General features: G+C 42.4%; 1 protein-coding gene and 1 pseudogene across 1 annotated transcript in view; both read right to left on the bottom strand.

Annotated features, from left to right (window-relative positions):
* Window positions 1–12,039, bottom strand: part of SMNDC1 (survival motor neuron domain containing 1) — a 108,892-nt gene extending 96,853 nt beyond the window's left edge. The window contains exon 1 of the mRNA XM_085603433.1: window positions 11,882–12,039. The gene's annotated coding sequence lies outside the window, so the exon portion shown is untranslated. The remainder of the gene's footprint in view (window positions 1–11,881) is intronic.
* Window positions 5,926–6,512, bottom strand: LOC146867022 (ferritin heavy chain, oocyte isoform pseudogene; annotated as a pseudogene).
* Window positions 12,040–14,351: the final 2,312 nt, after the last annotated feature.

Here is a 14,351-nt window from a genome sequence, read left to right as displayed (position 1 = left end):
GACCTTATAAGTTTTTAGTTATGCAACTGTTGCATGGCTAAACACTTATAACGTCCCAAAGGCGAGACCTATTGGCTATGCCATTGCTTGTTCTTGCTCCCACTATAACTGCAAAGGACTTAGTGCGGTTTACCCTCAGGTCTAATGAGTCCATAAAAGATACATACCAGGATATGAGGTGTTGAAGGCCGCACCCCGTCCTGGCGATCAACACCGCATCATCTGCGTATGACAGAATAGGTAGAGTTGCGAATTAAATATTGGGACATCTCTTGTAGTCTTGGTGAGGGCCACTTCTACTCCATTTGTGTAGATAGAGAAGAGAAACGGAGCAAGGACGCAACCCTGCCTTACTCCTCTGGCAATCTTAAATAAACGAGTACAGTCTCCATTTTTTGTTTATCGGACCGAGGCCATAGCGTTGGATTACAGTTGTCTAATAAAAGTCAATATTGGTCAACCCCCATGATAGTCCACAGCTTTTCATGGACCACACAGTCGAATGCTGTTGACAGGTCCATGAAAGCCATGTATATTTTCTCCTCCTTTATCCTGGTATATTTTTCTATTATAAGTGCTAGGCTCAAGCACTGATCTTATACTGTTCATGACGTTCGTTAATAGGGGTGCCCATATTTCTGGTGTTCCCTGAAAAAAAATCTATTGGGACACCATTCGGTCTTGGAGCCTTACCTGAGCTGCATAACATCAAACTTTTTCTTACTTCCATGAGTGAGAAGGAGAGGGGAGCCTGTTGGCTTGGTCCCATATTAACAAGTGGGATTTGGGAGGTTGAGGCAAAGATGTTCTCAAAGTGGGTAACTCATGCTTCCTCATCTACATTATGTAATGTAGGATTGACAGGATTTTTAAAGTGTGGTGCACTTATCCTCCATAAATCACGGGGATTACTCTTTTTTGCTGCTTTATTAAGTTCCTCCCAAATTTCTTCTTTTATAGCCTTCTCTCTATTTCTCCTAGTGAGTTTATATGTGGCCCGCAGTTCCCCGGTTTCATCTGGGATTCTGGATCTGCTTTTCAGAGAGTGAATTAAGGCTCTCCTTGCTTTTGTACAGGGTAAATCAAACCAGCCCCTTTCGGGTCTCGTTTGTTTCTTTTGTACGTGTAAGAGCCTGTTTTACCTTCTCAAAGAGCTCACAGAAGGCCTTCACCATTTCTTCTCCTTCAGCCTCTGGATCAAGGCAGAGCTCTATATTGCTTAATGTAGTCGATATGATTTTTGCAGTCAATCAATAGTTGACTCTAGGTCATTTCTTTGGAAAGTTCCTGCCCTATTCCCCATTGATGGTTCTAGATAACCCGTCATTACCATATTTCTTACTGATAACATCCTATTCAAACCGTTGCCATATTCATTGTGTACAAAGTGATTTATAATATCACCCCCCAAATACTCTACTCCACATATAGCAACTATGATGTATTTGCAGGGATATATATTAAAATCTCCCACCCATGCAACATTAAAAACGTTGTTTCTGCTATTGCCTATGGCATGTTCTATAGCCTTATCGACCTCACCCACAATAGCATGTCTGTTTGGGCCAAACTCATTATTGTAGGTATTAATTAAAAGCCATCTACCTTCTTGGTGTATCTCCAGTGTAATAATATGGAAGTTTGCACTCAGGGAATCGAATTTTATTACCTTCCCTGGAAAATTGTTCGGGATCAAAGTCAGAATACCCCCCTTAGCACTTCCTGAAGATGAGGGTTTAGCTGGTGTTTGATAAGAATAATATTTGTTTACCTAAATTGGGTCAGTAGACCAAGTCTCCTGGAAGCATACAACATCATGTCCTTGGTATATTTTCAACCAATTCTCCTCGCTTAATTTTTGGGAAATACCCGCCACATTCCATGAGGCTATCTTGAGGAGCTTTTTAGTGGCCTCATTTTGTAGCTCGGTTAGATCAGGGGTTATTTCGGTAGAACAAACCAGCCGCGCCAGGTTCTCACAGTTAGTTTGAGAGATTTGCGAAGATCGGTGCAGTCAATCACACGCTTCCAGGTCAGATAATGGGGCAAATCGATTCAAGAGTTAAACTTTGCATCATAGAGGAATCCTCTGTGAACTTCCAAGGCTGGTTCTTTCTCGGATATAAATTGGTTATTTCTATAAACTGTTATCTGCCACTCCAAAGATCCAAACGGTAACACAATTTCAGGAGTTCTTTATGGTGACATTACCTAAATATTCCAAAATGTATTTAGGACAACAAATTCATTATTGAAATTGAAAACAGTCTCCTGCCATTTCCTTTCTAGCTGGTCCTACCCACGCTGCCCTTCTGGCCATAATCAGCTGGCTTGAAAGATTCCCGACTCTAACCCCCCCACCCCATTCAATTTATCTGTCAACCAGCGTAATGCTTTATGCATCAATTGTCTTGTGTAGTCCGGTTGACCCTCGTTCATCAAAGGTGTGTTCCCTAGGACCAATACCAAGGGTGCAGCTGCCGGGGGGAGATGTAAGGTCTGGGATTGATTCCGTAGTGGCCCGACATTCGCCATTTCCTTTCTTTGGGGATCTATTTGGTTACCTAGACCTAGGGTGAAATCAATAAATTTGCTGCGCATTATTTACCATTTTTAAAATTCTCCATCTCTGGCCCTTTTTGCAATTTTTGAAACAAATGAAACAGTCTTTTGGGGGGGGAATGCCAAAGATAAGGCGGAAGAATTTAGTAGAGCATTCAAACATTACACATGATCTCTGCATACAGTCAAAGTTAATTTAATTTCCAGCTACAATCTTATAACGTCTATAGAAACAGACCTGCCCCCACTACGAATATGATCTTAGAAATCCAGCTGAGTCTATGTAGAGTGAATGCAACCCTGTTCAGCTTGAAATATGGTTTGCCCGGTGATCCCTCCCAATTTCTTTCTTGAAAGGCCTTCTTCCTGTCATTGGAAGACCAACTCAGGTATCCATCAATGCCATGTTAACCGTTCATGTTCCACAGGAAGTCAAAAGAGGAATAATCAATCACCCATTCAGTAAACCAGATAGGGTACAGCTGAGCCTGGATAACACAAACGAAAGCGGCACAGTGAACCGAAAACCCTTCTGATGTGCGATATGGAGTGTACACGTTTGAATGCCAGGTCAACTCAGCCTTCTATTCTTTTGAGGACAGTAGACAGAGCACCATGAAATTGGGCAATAGTAAGAACAGATACGCCTTCAAATGGGAACTGCGCGGTGTGCTGCCGTATATGAAACCCTGGAAGTTATTCTGTGGGTGGAAGTCAAAGGGTACTAACAGGTTATTAGGACAACACATGGTGCAGCTTGTTCCTATAGTATACATATTTAGAAGTGGAGAGAAGGAAATATGGTATGTTCATAGATCTCTTGGACAAGTGCTGACTCGGGAATCAGAACCAGGGTCTTCAGCTGTTAAAGCCTGTTCTTCATTTGCCTGCTCCTGCTGGTGACTCCGGACTACGAGTCTCAGCTTTCTTGGGCCCTGCTGATGCCCATACCGCAACAACGCGCCTGGAGGCAATTAACGCTCACGGGCTCCCGCAGCGCAGGAAGCCCGTTCTTCATTTGCCTACTACTGCTGGGGACTCCGGACTACGAGTCCCAGCTTTTTTGGGCCCTGCTGACACCCACACCGCGCCTGGAGGCGCTTTATTAACGCTCACGGGCTCCTGCAGCGCATGTGTGCCCGGGCTGCGCCAAGGGCAGGCCCGTCTGCGCCCGTCCGCAGGCTGGGCAACCCCTCTAACGTGTGGAAGTCAACATGGGCAAGTGTAAATTACCCTGTTCAAATGATCTGTTAAAACCTAATGCTAAGATACCCCGTAACTGTGCCTCTATAATGTCTTATTTAACCAGAGCTGTAGGGGCTATCACCACAGAGATCCACAATGTAGAAGCTCAGTTGGGCATGGGGGATGAGAATGTGGTTGGTAATACTCTTCCTTTGGCAGCCCCACGTACTACAGGAACGGACATTGTTGCAGATACTACATTGGGGGTTTAGGACTACTCAAGCAAATTACACTATGCTGAACTCAGGCAAGGAAATGCAATTGGGGATTGGTGTTAACACGGCTGTGGACTCTCCAAGGTAATTATTTGTAGCACCTTTGAAGAAAAAGAGGAAGAAAGGAGCTAAGGGAGGGTCGAATAAAAAGGACTTGGTCTCTCAGGAGGGGCGTGGAAGTCACTTGAGTATTGAGGAGAGGCTGCCCTCTCATTCTGGAGTTACACCCACGGATATAATTCTAACCCATACTGACACTTTGAGACATTAAGAGTGGAACTAATTAATTGTATGAAATATGGGGTGGATGGAATTATGAAGAAGCTGTCATACCTTGAGAGAAAATGGGAGGGGGTGGCTTGCCTGAACACTACCTCGAAGGAGAAGGGCGGGAATGGAAAACACTGTAAATCATCCTGTATAAATAGTAATCCAAATGAAGACGGGGCGATTGCCTCCGAGGAAGAGTGCACTAGTACTTCTTGTCTTGAGCCTCAGAAGCCCGAGCCCCCTTTAGGAGCTAAATCAGATACCAATAAGTTGGTTAATGAAGGAGCTCATAGGAGAGCTGATGTTAGGCCTATGGTTGGATCGGCCAAGTCTGATGGGATCGCGAGCCAAGTAAGGCTTCATCTGCCCCCAGAGGCAACACCATTGTTAGCAGTGTTAACTGAGGTACCCCCTAAGGAGATTGTTAGTGAAACAAAGGGAAAGTTAATACGTAAACTCACATTTTGGTGTTGAACACACTCTGTGGAAGGTTTGAATGCATCATCTTATATTATAATGGCCAGATGGGTTGGCCATTGTCCTAAAAACAATGAGGGAGATTGCACTGTTAATTTTGACAGGAGAGATGTAAAGCATGGTGATAAAGGGGAAATCCAGGCATTTCCTCTGGGATTTTTTTTACCCACCTAAAATGGCTGAGAGGGCCAATCATTTAACACCACCCTCAAGGCCACAATGGAGAGAAAATAGGCAAAATTTGGGTATCAGCTCGAAGCCGAGTGGAAATCTCCCCCTGGTGAGTGGGATCCCCACAATTCCTTTAACCTCGGGCATGTCCTAAGAGATAGTCCAGTCGCAAGTGGGATGGAAATAGCAAATAGATCCGCACCATTGAGTCACCTACATGGCAATGATTGACTAACCAATGTTTTTCTTACTCAAAGGCAGGAAGAGGGCACACAAAGGGAGCCCATAAATAATTTGGCCCAAGGAAACAGGTTAAGTAGAGCAGGGTCAGTTAATATACTTAGCTGCAATATTGCAGGGATAAGAAATAAAATGGATGACGTTATCTGGAATAACTTTTTAAAGGAATATGATGTCATTGGGCTTCAAGAATGTTGGGAAGTGGACAATACTCTCTGGTTGGGCAGTAATACTACTTATTCTGAACCTGCAAGCCCTTCTATAGTGGGAAGACCCAAAGGGGGGTGAATAACACTGATTTCCCTAAAGGTTACAGGTAGTCATCGCAAATTGGATACAGGGTTAGTAAACTGTTTAGCTGTTGAAATTATGCCCACCAATTTAACTAAAGTTTTAATTGTAAATTTTTATAACTCATTTGACAGAATTTGTGTCACTGAATATTTGTCTACTCGAAAAACCTATTTGGAGGTCTTCAATCTTACAGAGAGAACGAGATAGTATACACATGCAATGTACAATACTGAGCTACATGACTTGCTTAATAGGGAGACTTGTTTCAAGATGTTGAAAGCTAGTCCTGAAATATAACTGTAATGTGCAAAATAACAGACGCATCTTCCAAAACACGAACAAGGTTGTTTAACAGATTTTATTTTTCAACAAAGAGTAACACACCTATACAAATCTTTCACTCGACTGAGGTTAAGGGAGAGAAAGAAAATCAAAAAGAGTCAACAGTCATCTAACTGGATTCTTCGCCCAGGGTGTGTCTGTCGAAAAGGTACTCTGCCATGCCATTCTGTGGTGCTCCCATCCTGCGCAGACTAGTTGCAAAATCAGCCAGTTCTTTAATTGACTTCACCTGCTCATCCAAATATTCACTTTCCAGGAAGTTTGCCAACTGTGGGTCATCCTGATCAATCGATAACTTGTGCAGTTCCAAAAGTGACTGGTTGACGTCCTTTTCCAGTTGCAAGGAAATCTCCATGGCATTCAGCCCACTCCCCCAGTCATCTTGGTCTGGCTTCTTAATGTCCTGCAAAAAGATCCGGCCACCTCTTTGGTTCTGCAGCTTCAACAGCTTTTGGGCATGTTCACGTTCCTCAAACGACTGCTTTAGAAAATACTTAGCAAAGTTCCTAAGTGCGATGTCATCGCGGTCAAAATGGTAAGACATTGATAAGTAGACGTAGGAGGCATACAGCTCTAGGTTGATCTGGCGGTTGACGGCAGCTTCACACTCCTGATGAAAGTTCTGTCTCACTTGGGAACTCATTTAGCAAACGATGTTTAGAAACTACTGTGTGGTTTCCCTGAAAGACTACAGGACCGTAGCTTTCCGTTTTGATGGTATAGGTAGATGTGAAGGAAAAACAGATCTGTAAAAGTGGAAGCAACCTTCACTATCTTTGATGACTTAACTTCTCCAAAATTGATGTAATCTTGAGGAAAGAGTGTTTCTGTAGGCGGATATTAATCACAAAAGCTGTTGACTTACAATTCGCCTGTTTCCTTCACAGGTTCTTTCTGCTGCTTTTTTTCATCTATCTAGAACATTTCATTGTGTGATGTCAGCACCCGTGTAAGCTGCGTAACCAAGTCCTCTATGACACCAAATTGATTGTCATGTCACACAGTTATGTAGTAAATAAATATATAAATAGAAGAAAACAAAGATGAAGAATTATTTAAATAATGGACACAAATGCCTGCATTATTATTAGATAAATAAAAAAACAAAGGAAGGAGAAGTCATAACCATACACTCCTAACAAGTGAAGGGGTGCTTAGAAAGGAAGTGCCATGCAAGCAGGTGACAACAGGGAAAAAAAACCTCAAAGACAGCATCTATGAAGCACACGTGGGGAAGATTTAAAAAAATTGTTTTGGAAAAATTCACAACTGAAAAAAAATAGTGTAAATAAGTTATTTATGATGCTGTTTTAATCTTTTTTGAAAGATTTATTTTAGAAAAGGGCGTTTATTTTATTTTTTTTAAATAAATTTGAACTCCGGCTTCAAATTTGAAACCAAAACAGAACAAACCTCTAGACAGGAACTGTTATAAATACGGATATCGGTCTTTCAGCTTAATGCATCAAGTACTCTCATTTGGGGTTAACTAGGCACTACAGAGTCTGGAATGTCAAGCACTTTATTAGGGCAAATTATTTGCAACAGGAATCGTGCACTTTGAACTGATCGTCTTATTAGAAGCCCCGTTTCGAAAATTGAGTTATTGAACTGGGCGGTATGTCTACTGAAAGAGAAGGCCCGGGAATTATTTTGTATTATCTGAATCAACTCAAGTGGCCCCCAACAAGCTGAAAGGAACAGGAAGGCAGGCACTATGATACTGGATTTTTATCAAGCATTAAGTGCTTGTTGTACTTGCTGCTCAGTCAGTGTGAATGTGGTGTGGAATGTTGGAGCGAGATTATGCTGTGTAATGTTGGATGAGTGAGGTTGGCAGTTTGTGTATGGGCCGAGCAGCAGGAAGGCTGCTCCTGGTAGGGCTCTCTGTACTTTTACTCCTGAACTTACCATCATAATAAATACTACCAAAGAAGCCCTGGAGACCGGATTCTAGTTTCATTTACAACATTTTGGCGACGATTTTTGAAAAGCACCTGCATGTGAGATCGGCATGGAAACTGAGACTTACCGAAACTTGATTTACTGCAATTTGAAGCCTGAAGTAACTTTCTAATGAAGAAGCTCCCCTTGAAACTAAGCGTGATGTGTGTAACAGCAAGCTGGCAGCCCTGAGCCCCACCAGTGACCTTAAGACCGGTAGGCCCCAAACCAGGGATGCCAGATCCTGCTGTGTGTTCCTGGACTTTTGGAGTGAACCTGTGAGGAGAGCTGCCGTGTTAGTAGAGGTTTGGCTCGTGGAGGAGCCCATAAAGATCAATCGGCACATGTTATGTGCATTGTTGGCGGACATTTACTTTTTACAGAATTGGTAGTGGTCAGGTGGATTGTGCTCTAGTGCGGCCATCTAAAGGGAAAGACTCAGAGGACCAGTGGCCTGGTATTTTAGTGCGGGGTTTGAATAAAGCTTACCTAGTCAAAATGCTTGCGAGGATGCGGAGTCTCGGTGTGGTGTCATGACGAGAGAGGCGCGTGGAGCTCCAGTGAGACAACCTGTGACATATCACCTAACAATCCACAAATGTGTGCTGCGCATGTGTGTTTGAGGCACGCTTGAGTGAGGGAAGCACGTGGATGGTAAAGTTTAATCTGGAGTGCGTGCAGTGCATTAACGTTTGGTGCACACTTATGCCGTGAGCCACATTGAGTGGTGAGGAGCCCTCACGTTGTGCAGCACGAATGTGCCTAAAGCCACCTGGCACGCTCCCAGCGTATGTGCTGCCATCTTTGCAACTGTGATATGTGTGCTTCAAAAAAATAATTATATATATATGTGTTTACTTCATGGTTGGGGTGCTTCGCTAAAATTGCTAACTTCATGGAAGGACTGTTTCACTCTATGCTTAAGCGTATTTAAATATTGTAAGAGGATTTTTAAGTTTTCGGGTGTTTCCAGATGAGTGCATGGATTAAGTCACTTTTTTGTGGTGTTAGTGAAATTAGCAGTCAGGATGTTTGGTCCTGAAAATGACTGTGTGAGTTGACATTTGGTGAAGTCGCTCAGTGTTACCACTGTGGTGCGGTTGACGGTGTAAGAAATTGAATCCCTCAGGGTTGGTGGTATGTGTGTGGGGGGTGGGGGGGGGTGGAGGCTTTTAGTTGCTAAGCCTCTCTTGTCTACCCCTATTTTTGGTGGGTGTGGGTTGATGGAGGCAGATCACCCTGTTGGTATGATGTGCGAGTTGACTTTTAGGTGCTAAGTCACGGTTCCTGCTTGTGCGCCGTCTTCTCTTGTTCCAGCGTGAGCCGCTTCTTCAAGAGCTTGTAAGCTATGCGGCGCTGCACATGCATGCCTTCAGCCTTGCCATAGTGATTCATCGAGGCAGGCGCGTCCATGTGCCCCAAGCTGCTCTGTGAGTGGTGGCTCACGACTCAGCAAGAAGTACTAGTGCTAAAACGTGTGGAAGTGTCATTATCAAAGCGACAAGTCTCAAGTAGGTTTTCTTTAACGTTGGATGTGCATTTTCAGGCAGCAGGGATCGCCTTCCTCGTTTTTGACAACCCATACTGCCTTCTTTTGTAGTAGTAACCACATTAGTGCAGGGGTAGGGTTGGAACTCACCCTGGGAACTCTGGTAAAACCCCAGACCCCGTTTGTTCTAGCCAAAGTTTATGCACCATATTTCAAGCTGAAGGGATATGGTTTTTTGACAGAAAATGTTAATACTTTGATGGGGTGCTTCACTGTAAATGTTGTAAACGTCGTGGAAGGGATGTCATTCTTTGCTTAAACCACTGTTGGTGCTGTGTTTTTGGAAGGTTACAGTCAGAATGTTTGTTCATTAGAATGACTTGTGTGTGAGTTGACCTTTAGGCATAAAGTCACTCAGAGTTGCTACTTGTGTGTGAATGTGGTAGGAATCACCCACTGTTGATATGGTGTTTGAGTTGACGTTTTGATGTTAAGTCACTCTGGGTTGCCACCTTGGAGTGGTTGTAGGGGTTGGCGAATCACTCTCCGTTGGTAATGTGCGTTAGAAGGCTTTTCGGTGGTAAGCCTCTCTGGCCTACCACTATTTTTGTGGGTATGGGTTGATTTGGGTAAGTCACCCTGTTGGTGTAGTGTGTGAGATGACTTTAGGTGTTAGGTCACTGGGTTACCACCCTGGTGTTGTGGGGTAAGTGGATCCCTCACTGTTGGTGTTCTGTGTGAGAAGGCTTTTAGGTGCTAAGCCTCTCTGATATCCCACAATTTTTGTGGGTGTGGCTTGATTTAGGCAGTTCACCCTTTTGGCACTGTGTTACAGTTGACTAGATAGGAGTCACTCATACCAGTCACGTTTTTATCCTGCCCAGTTTGTTGTTTTCATTATTGTGAGTACATGGGTGGGCTTTGTTTTCCATCATTTCATATCTTTTGTTAACATTCACGTAAATTGTTAGATTCTTTAGTGCTTGGTTTGCATTTTGGATGTTAATTTGCACACCCATTGTATGCGTTTTTTTGTTTTGATCTTAACTTGTATGCCCTTTAGCCATCTTCAGGTCTTTGCATGGTGTTCTTGTTCACCGTGAAGAAAGGAGATGTGTTGTATTTGCTGCTCAGCCAGTGTGAATGTGGTGTGGAATGTTGGAGCGAGATGATGCTGTGGAATGTTAGATGACTGAGGTTGGCAGTTGGTGAGCTGAGCAGCAGGATTGCTGCTCCTGGTGGAACTCCCTGTACTTTTACTCCTAAACGTACCATCATATTTAATACTATCTAAGATACCCTGGAGATCGGATACTTGCTTCATTTACAGTATTGCTCTTATGTGTCTCTTAGTCGGGTCATGCACTTTGTTAGGGTCGGTCATGTACAATAATGGGAATTCAGCATTTTTAATCCACAGTCTCAATAGATAGCCTTTTTAAATTGGGTTTATGAACCCAGGATTTATGCCTTTAAATAAAAAAAATTAAAAAGGCGCCTTGATAACTGGCATTTAGATTTTAAGAACTGGTGTCGGAAGGAAACGCACCATCATGTTAAGACCGTGCCTGGAGGGTTATAGGACTGTTTTGGGTACCTTTTGGAGGGAGGGTGCAGCATACCTGATGTATTGATTGCATCTAATCAGTTTTAAATACAATTTGAACGTGGATACATTTTAGACAATTAAATCAAGACAACCATCTCGAGTGTGCCCTCTATACAGAATTTAAGGTATGTTACTATTCAGGATAACTAAAACAATAATGTAAGGACAGCAAAGTAAGTGATATTTAAAGATATCCTTGAGATAGCTCATAATAAATACATAAATATTTACTTTCCAATCAGTGGGACATTCCATTTGGTGTCAAACTACCACAAAGGCTATCACAACAATAAAAGACAGATTCTACAAATGTCAATAAACTAAACTGTTTCAACATTTCAGAGACAACTAGAGTAGACAAAAAAATAGAAGTTACTTGTCCATTCTCATTAAAAGTAAAGTGTTGGTAGATCACAATTCTGAAATGCTATGGTCAACAAGTTGCTACTGGTTGATGTCCCGAAGCAGATTACAAGTTTTGCTTTTGTCCTGCTTGGTCATACACCCGAGACTGAAGATTTGGTTTAAAGGGAGAACGAAACAATTACGGGTAATTTTTGAAGACAGAGATTAGGATTGCAGAACGTTTTGTGTTGGACAAGTCGCGATGTTAAGAGAAATAAATCATCATATCCCTATAAAACGAACATTGAAAGAAACCGAGGAGTTTTCATATAGTGTAGTTGTGCTCTGGTTGGGACAAGATCCTGCACGGCTATGATAGCAGGAATATATTTAACAATAGAGTTAACAGAGTGAGGAAACGCCTATGGCTCCCCTTTTATTACGAAGGCTCCCTGCACAACCCACTGTGACACAGGAAGTCCCGTGACCGTCTAAGCTCCCGCAGTCGATGGTTTAATCGGCAGTTTGGTTCTCGCCATCGTTCATATTTCGCAAGCACCTACCGACCTTGTATCAAAGCCTGAACGCAGTAACCATTCGGAGGCCTGCCACAGGCACTGAGATGTCACCGTAATTTGGCGTATATCCAACAAAACCCTACCCGGTGATCATCCTCACCTCTGCGCAGAAGAAACCGCTGGGGTGTTCGGCCTCTGCTCAACGGCACCTTCTTCCTCTCCGAAACTGGCCTCAATCGGTAGCTTCGTCTCTAGTTCGTCGTTCCAGTACTTCTCGCGAGACTTCCATGGATCATGTGACACAAACAAATGTACTTCTGGGTAGACACCATGAACTTTAGTACGTCAGGCTGGTACGTCTAACCTGTGAGACAATGTTTCCCTAGGCCATTTTAGAGTCAGGCTAAATCATTACTCTAACAACAACCTTGTTTTGCCTGGCCTAGGCAGCAATGACAAAGGACGATTTGTCATGTTTGAGGTTGGCGTAAAAGTGACGCAGGGTTTACCGGAAAAGCTCATCTCGAAAGATTGTTGTTTTTCTTTTTTCCTATTTTCAATTTCTTCCGCGTTAAAGATCGTTTTTTTCGGAATACAGTCCATAAAACATACAAATAAAATAAAATAGCATGCGATAGACATTGGCAAATATATCAATTAAAAAAGTCAACCTTTAAATCGAATAGTACTGAGAAATTTATATTGCCGAATCAGCATAGTAGCTTATAGAAAAAGAATAAAAATATTTTAATCAGGTGAAGTGATGACAGACAATTGATGAAGAAAGATCCTTTATTGCTGAGGAGCAACCCCCGGTACATCCACCTTCATCAAAACTCAGTACTGGTCCAACGCAGTGGAACCATAAACACACTCAACCCATAACATTCTCACCCACAAGCTAGTGCTGGAGCAGAGTTTTCTGTTGAAAATTTATCGAGTTTTAAGCTTCAGTTTTGTTTATATGTTTGACTAAAATTATTGATTTATAATGACTAATTATTAGTTTTGTCCTGACTAATCAACATTACTAATGATAGAAAATACATGTGGGGATGCATATATGTCGCTTAATAATAATGTGCAGTTTTAATTAAATGAATGTTGCAAAGTTCTATTTGTTTAGAGCACAAAACGCTTTTGAAATAACCTGTACTAATGCTTTATTGTGTTGCAAAAGGCTAGATAATTACATACACATAAGGGTATTAGTGGGGATTAACACTGTTTAATCATTATGCTGTGGTAACGTTGCTTTGTGTCTCTTTTAATTAAGATGGTCTGTTTTGGCCTAAAACAAGATGGCTGCCATTTACAGCCTGCGCTCGAGTGAATGAATTTTGATGAAGAGACCTTGCTGAATATGGTCGAGAGTCACCTGACCACAGCCTTTGCCTGGTTAGAAAATCTTCCGTGAGGACAGCAGCTCTGGGAACGATTCCAGCTGGCCTTGGACAAGGATAAAGCACAATGAACATTGTCCAGTCTGTGGTGGCTTTGCTAAGATATCAAGGAAGAACATTTACGAAAGTAACATTTGCAAACTCGAGTTTCCTTCTTCCATCTTTTTATTTTTGTGATTTTTCCTGAGCGGAGGTTTTCTAAATGTAACCGAGAGACTTCCTTTCCTGCTCGCTCTGCTCAGCGGCTCAATGGATATCTAATTTTTGTTTGTTACTTTTGTTCGCAACATAACCTATAAGTATGTTAGACTAGAGAGGGTCCATGTTCGTTCGTTTATTCATTCTTTCCTGGTGATCATCGCGTTTGGATGTTACCCATGCTGAGGACGACAGCTCGAGAGACTTTACCGAGAGACCTGTCCTGACCCTTTAGCTAGAATAGGTAACTATGAGAATGACAAATCTGCTATTGATTGACTTTTCCATTTGAATTAATTTAGATAAACAAGCATTGTTTGAATTTCATTGTCGGGTGTTTATTCTTTGTCAATTATTGAGTTTCAGATGTATCTCTCATGTTTAAAATCATGACTCAAGGCAATATCATTCAGGTTGCATTGACCTCATTGTAGATGCAGATTGGTTCTCCTATATTCAGTGTGGATAGAGTAATAGTGTGAATTTAGTGTGATGGGCCCTAGCGTATGATGTATGTTTGTGCGTGTGACTGTAGAATTACTCTGTCCGCGGAAGCAGGGAGATTTTATATGCGCCGATCTGCAGCAGTTTCCTGGTAGCAGTATGATGGTTTGATTATTGTCTTGATCAGATTAGATTGCTTGTACATAGGCTTTTGATTCATTTATTATTGATTGATGTTGGTATATGTACTAATACTATATGTTGAAGTCGTCGTGTTGAGTTTTATGTAGTGCTTCTGGAATTTGGGAGCTGGTGACGGTTCCGTAGTAGGGCAGAGGGAAGTGTGTGCTGCTCTCGGGAAAAACTGGATTGTTGGAATTACCTGTACGTATGCAGGAAAAACGTGTGACAATTGAAGTTGCGCGTCACATTGTCTGGGTTCGGAATCAGTGACATCGTCGTGTGTTACTACTAGAAACATATTTCCGGTATAAAAGGAGTGTGTATGGTAGCGAAGGTTATTTGTGAAACTCTGGTCTTAAGTCCCAGGGATCCGTAAGGTTCACCGTTAAAGCTTATCGCGGG

The sequence above is a fragment of the Triturus cristatus genome, chromosome 1_2, assembly GCF_964204655.1.
Source record: "Triturus cristatus chromosome 1_2, aTriCri1.1, whole genome shotgun sequence".
Lineage (NCBI taxonomy): Eukaryota > Metazoa > Chordata > Amphibia > Caudata > Salamandridae > Triturus > Triturus cristatus.
Note: the sequence above shows the minus strand (reverse complement) of the source record. Positions and strands in the feature narration are given on the sequence as shown.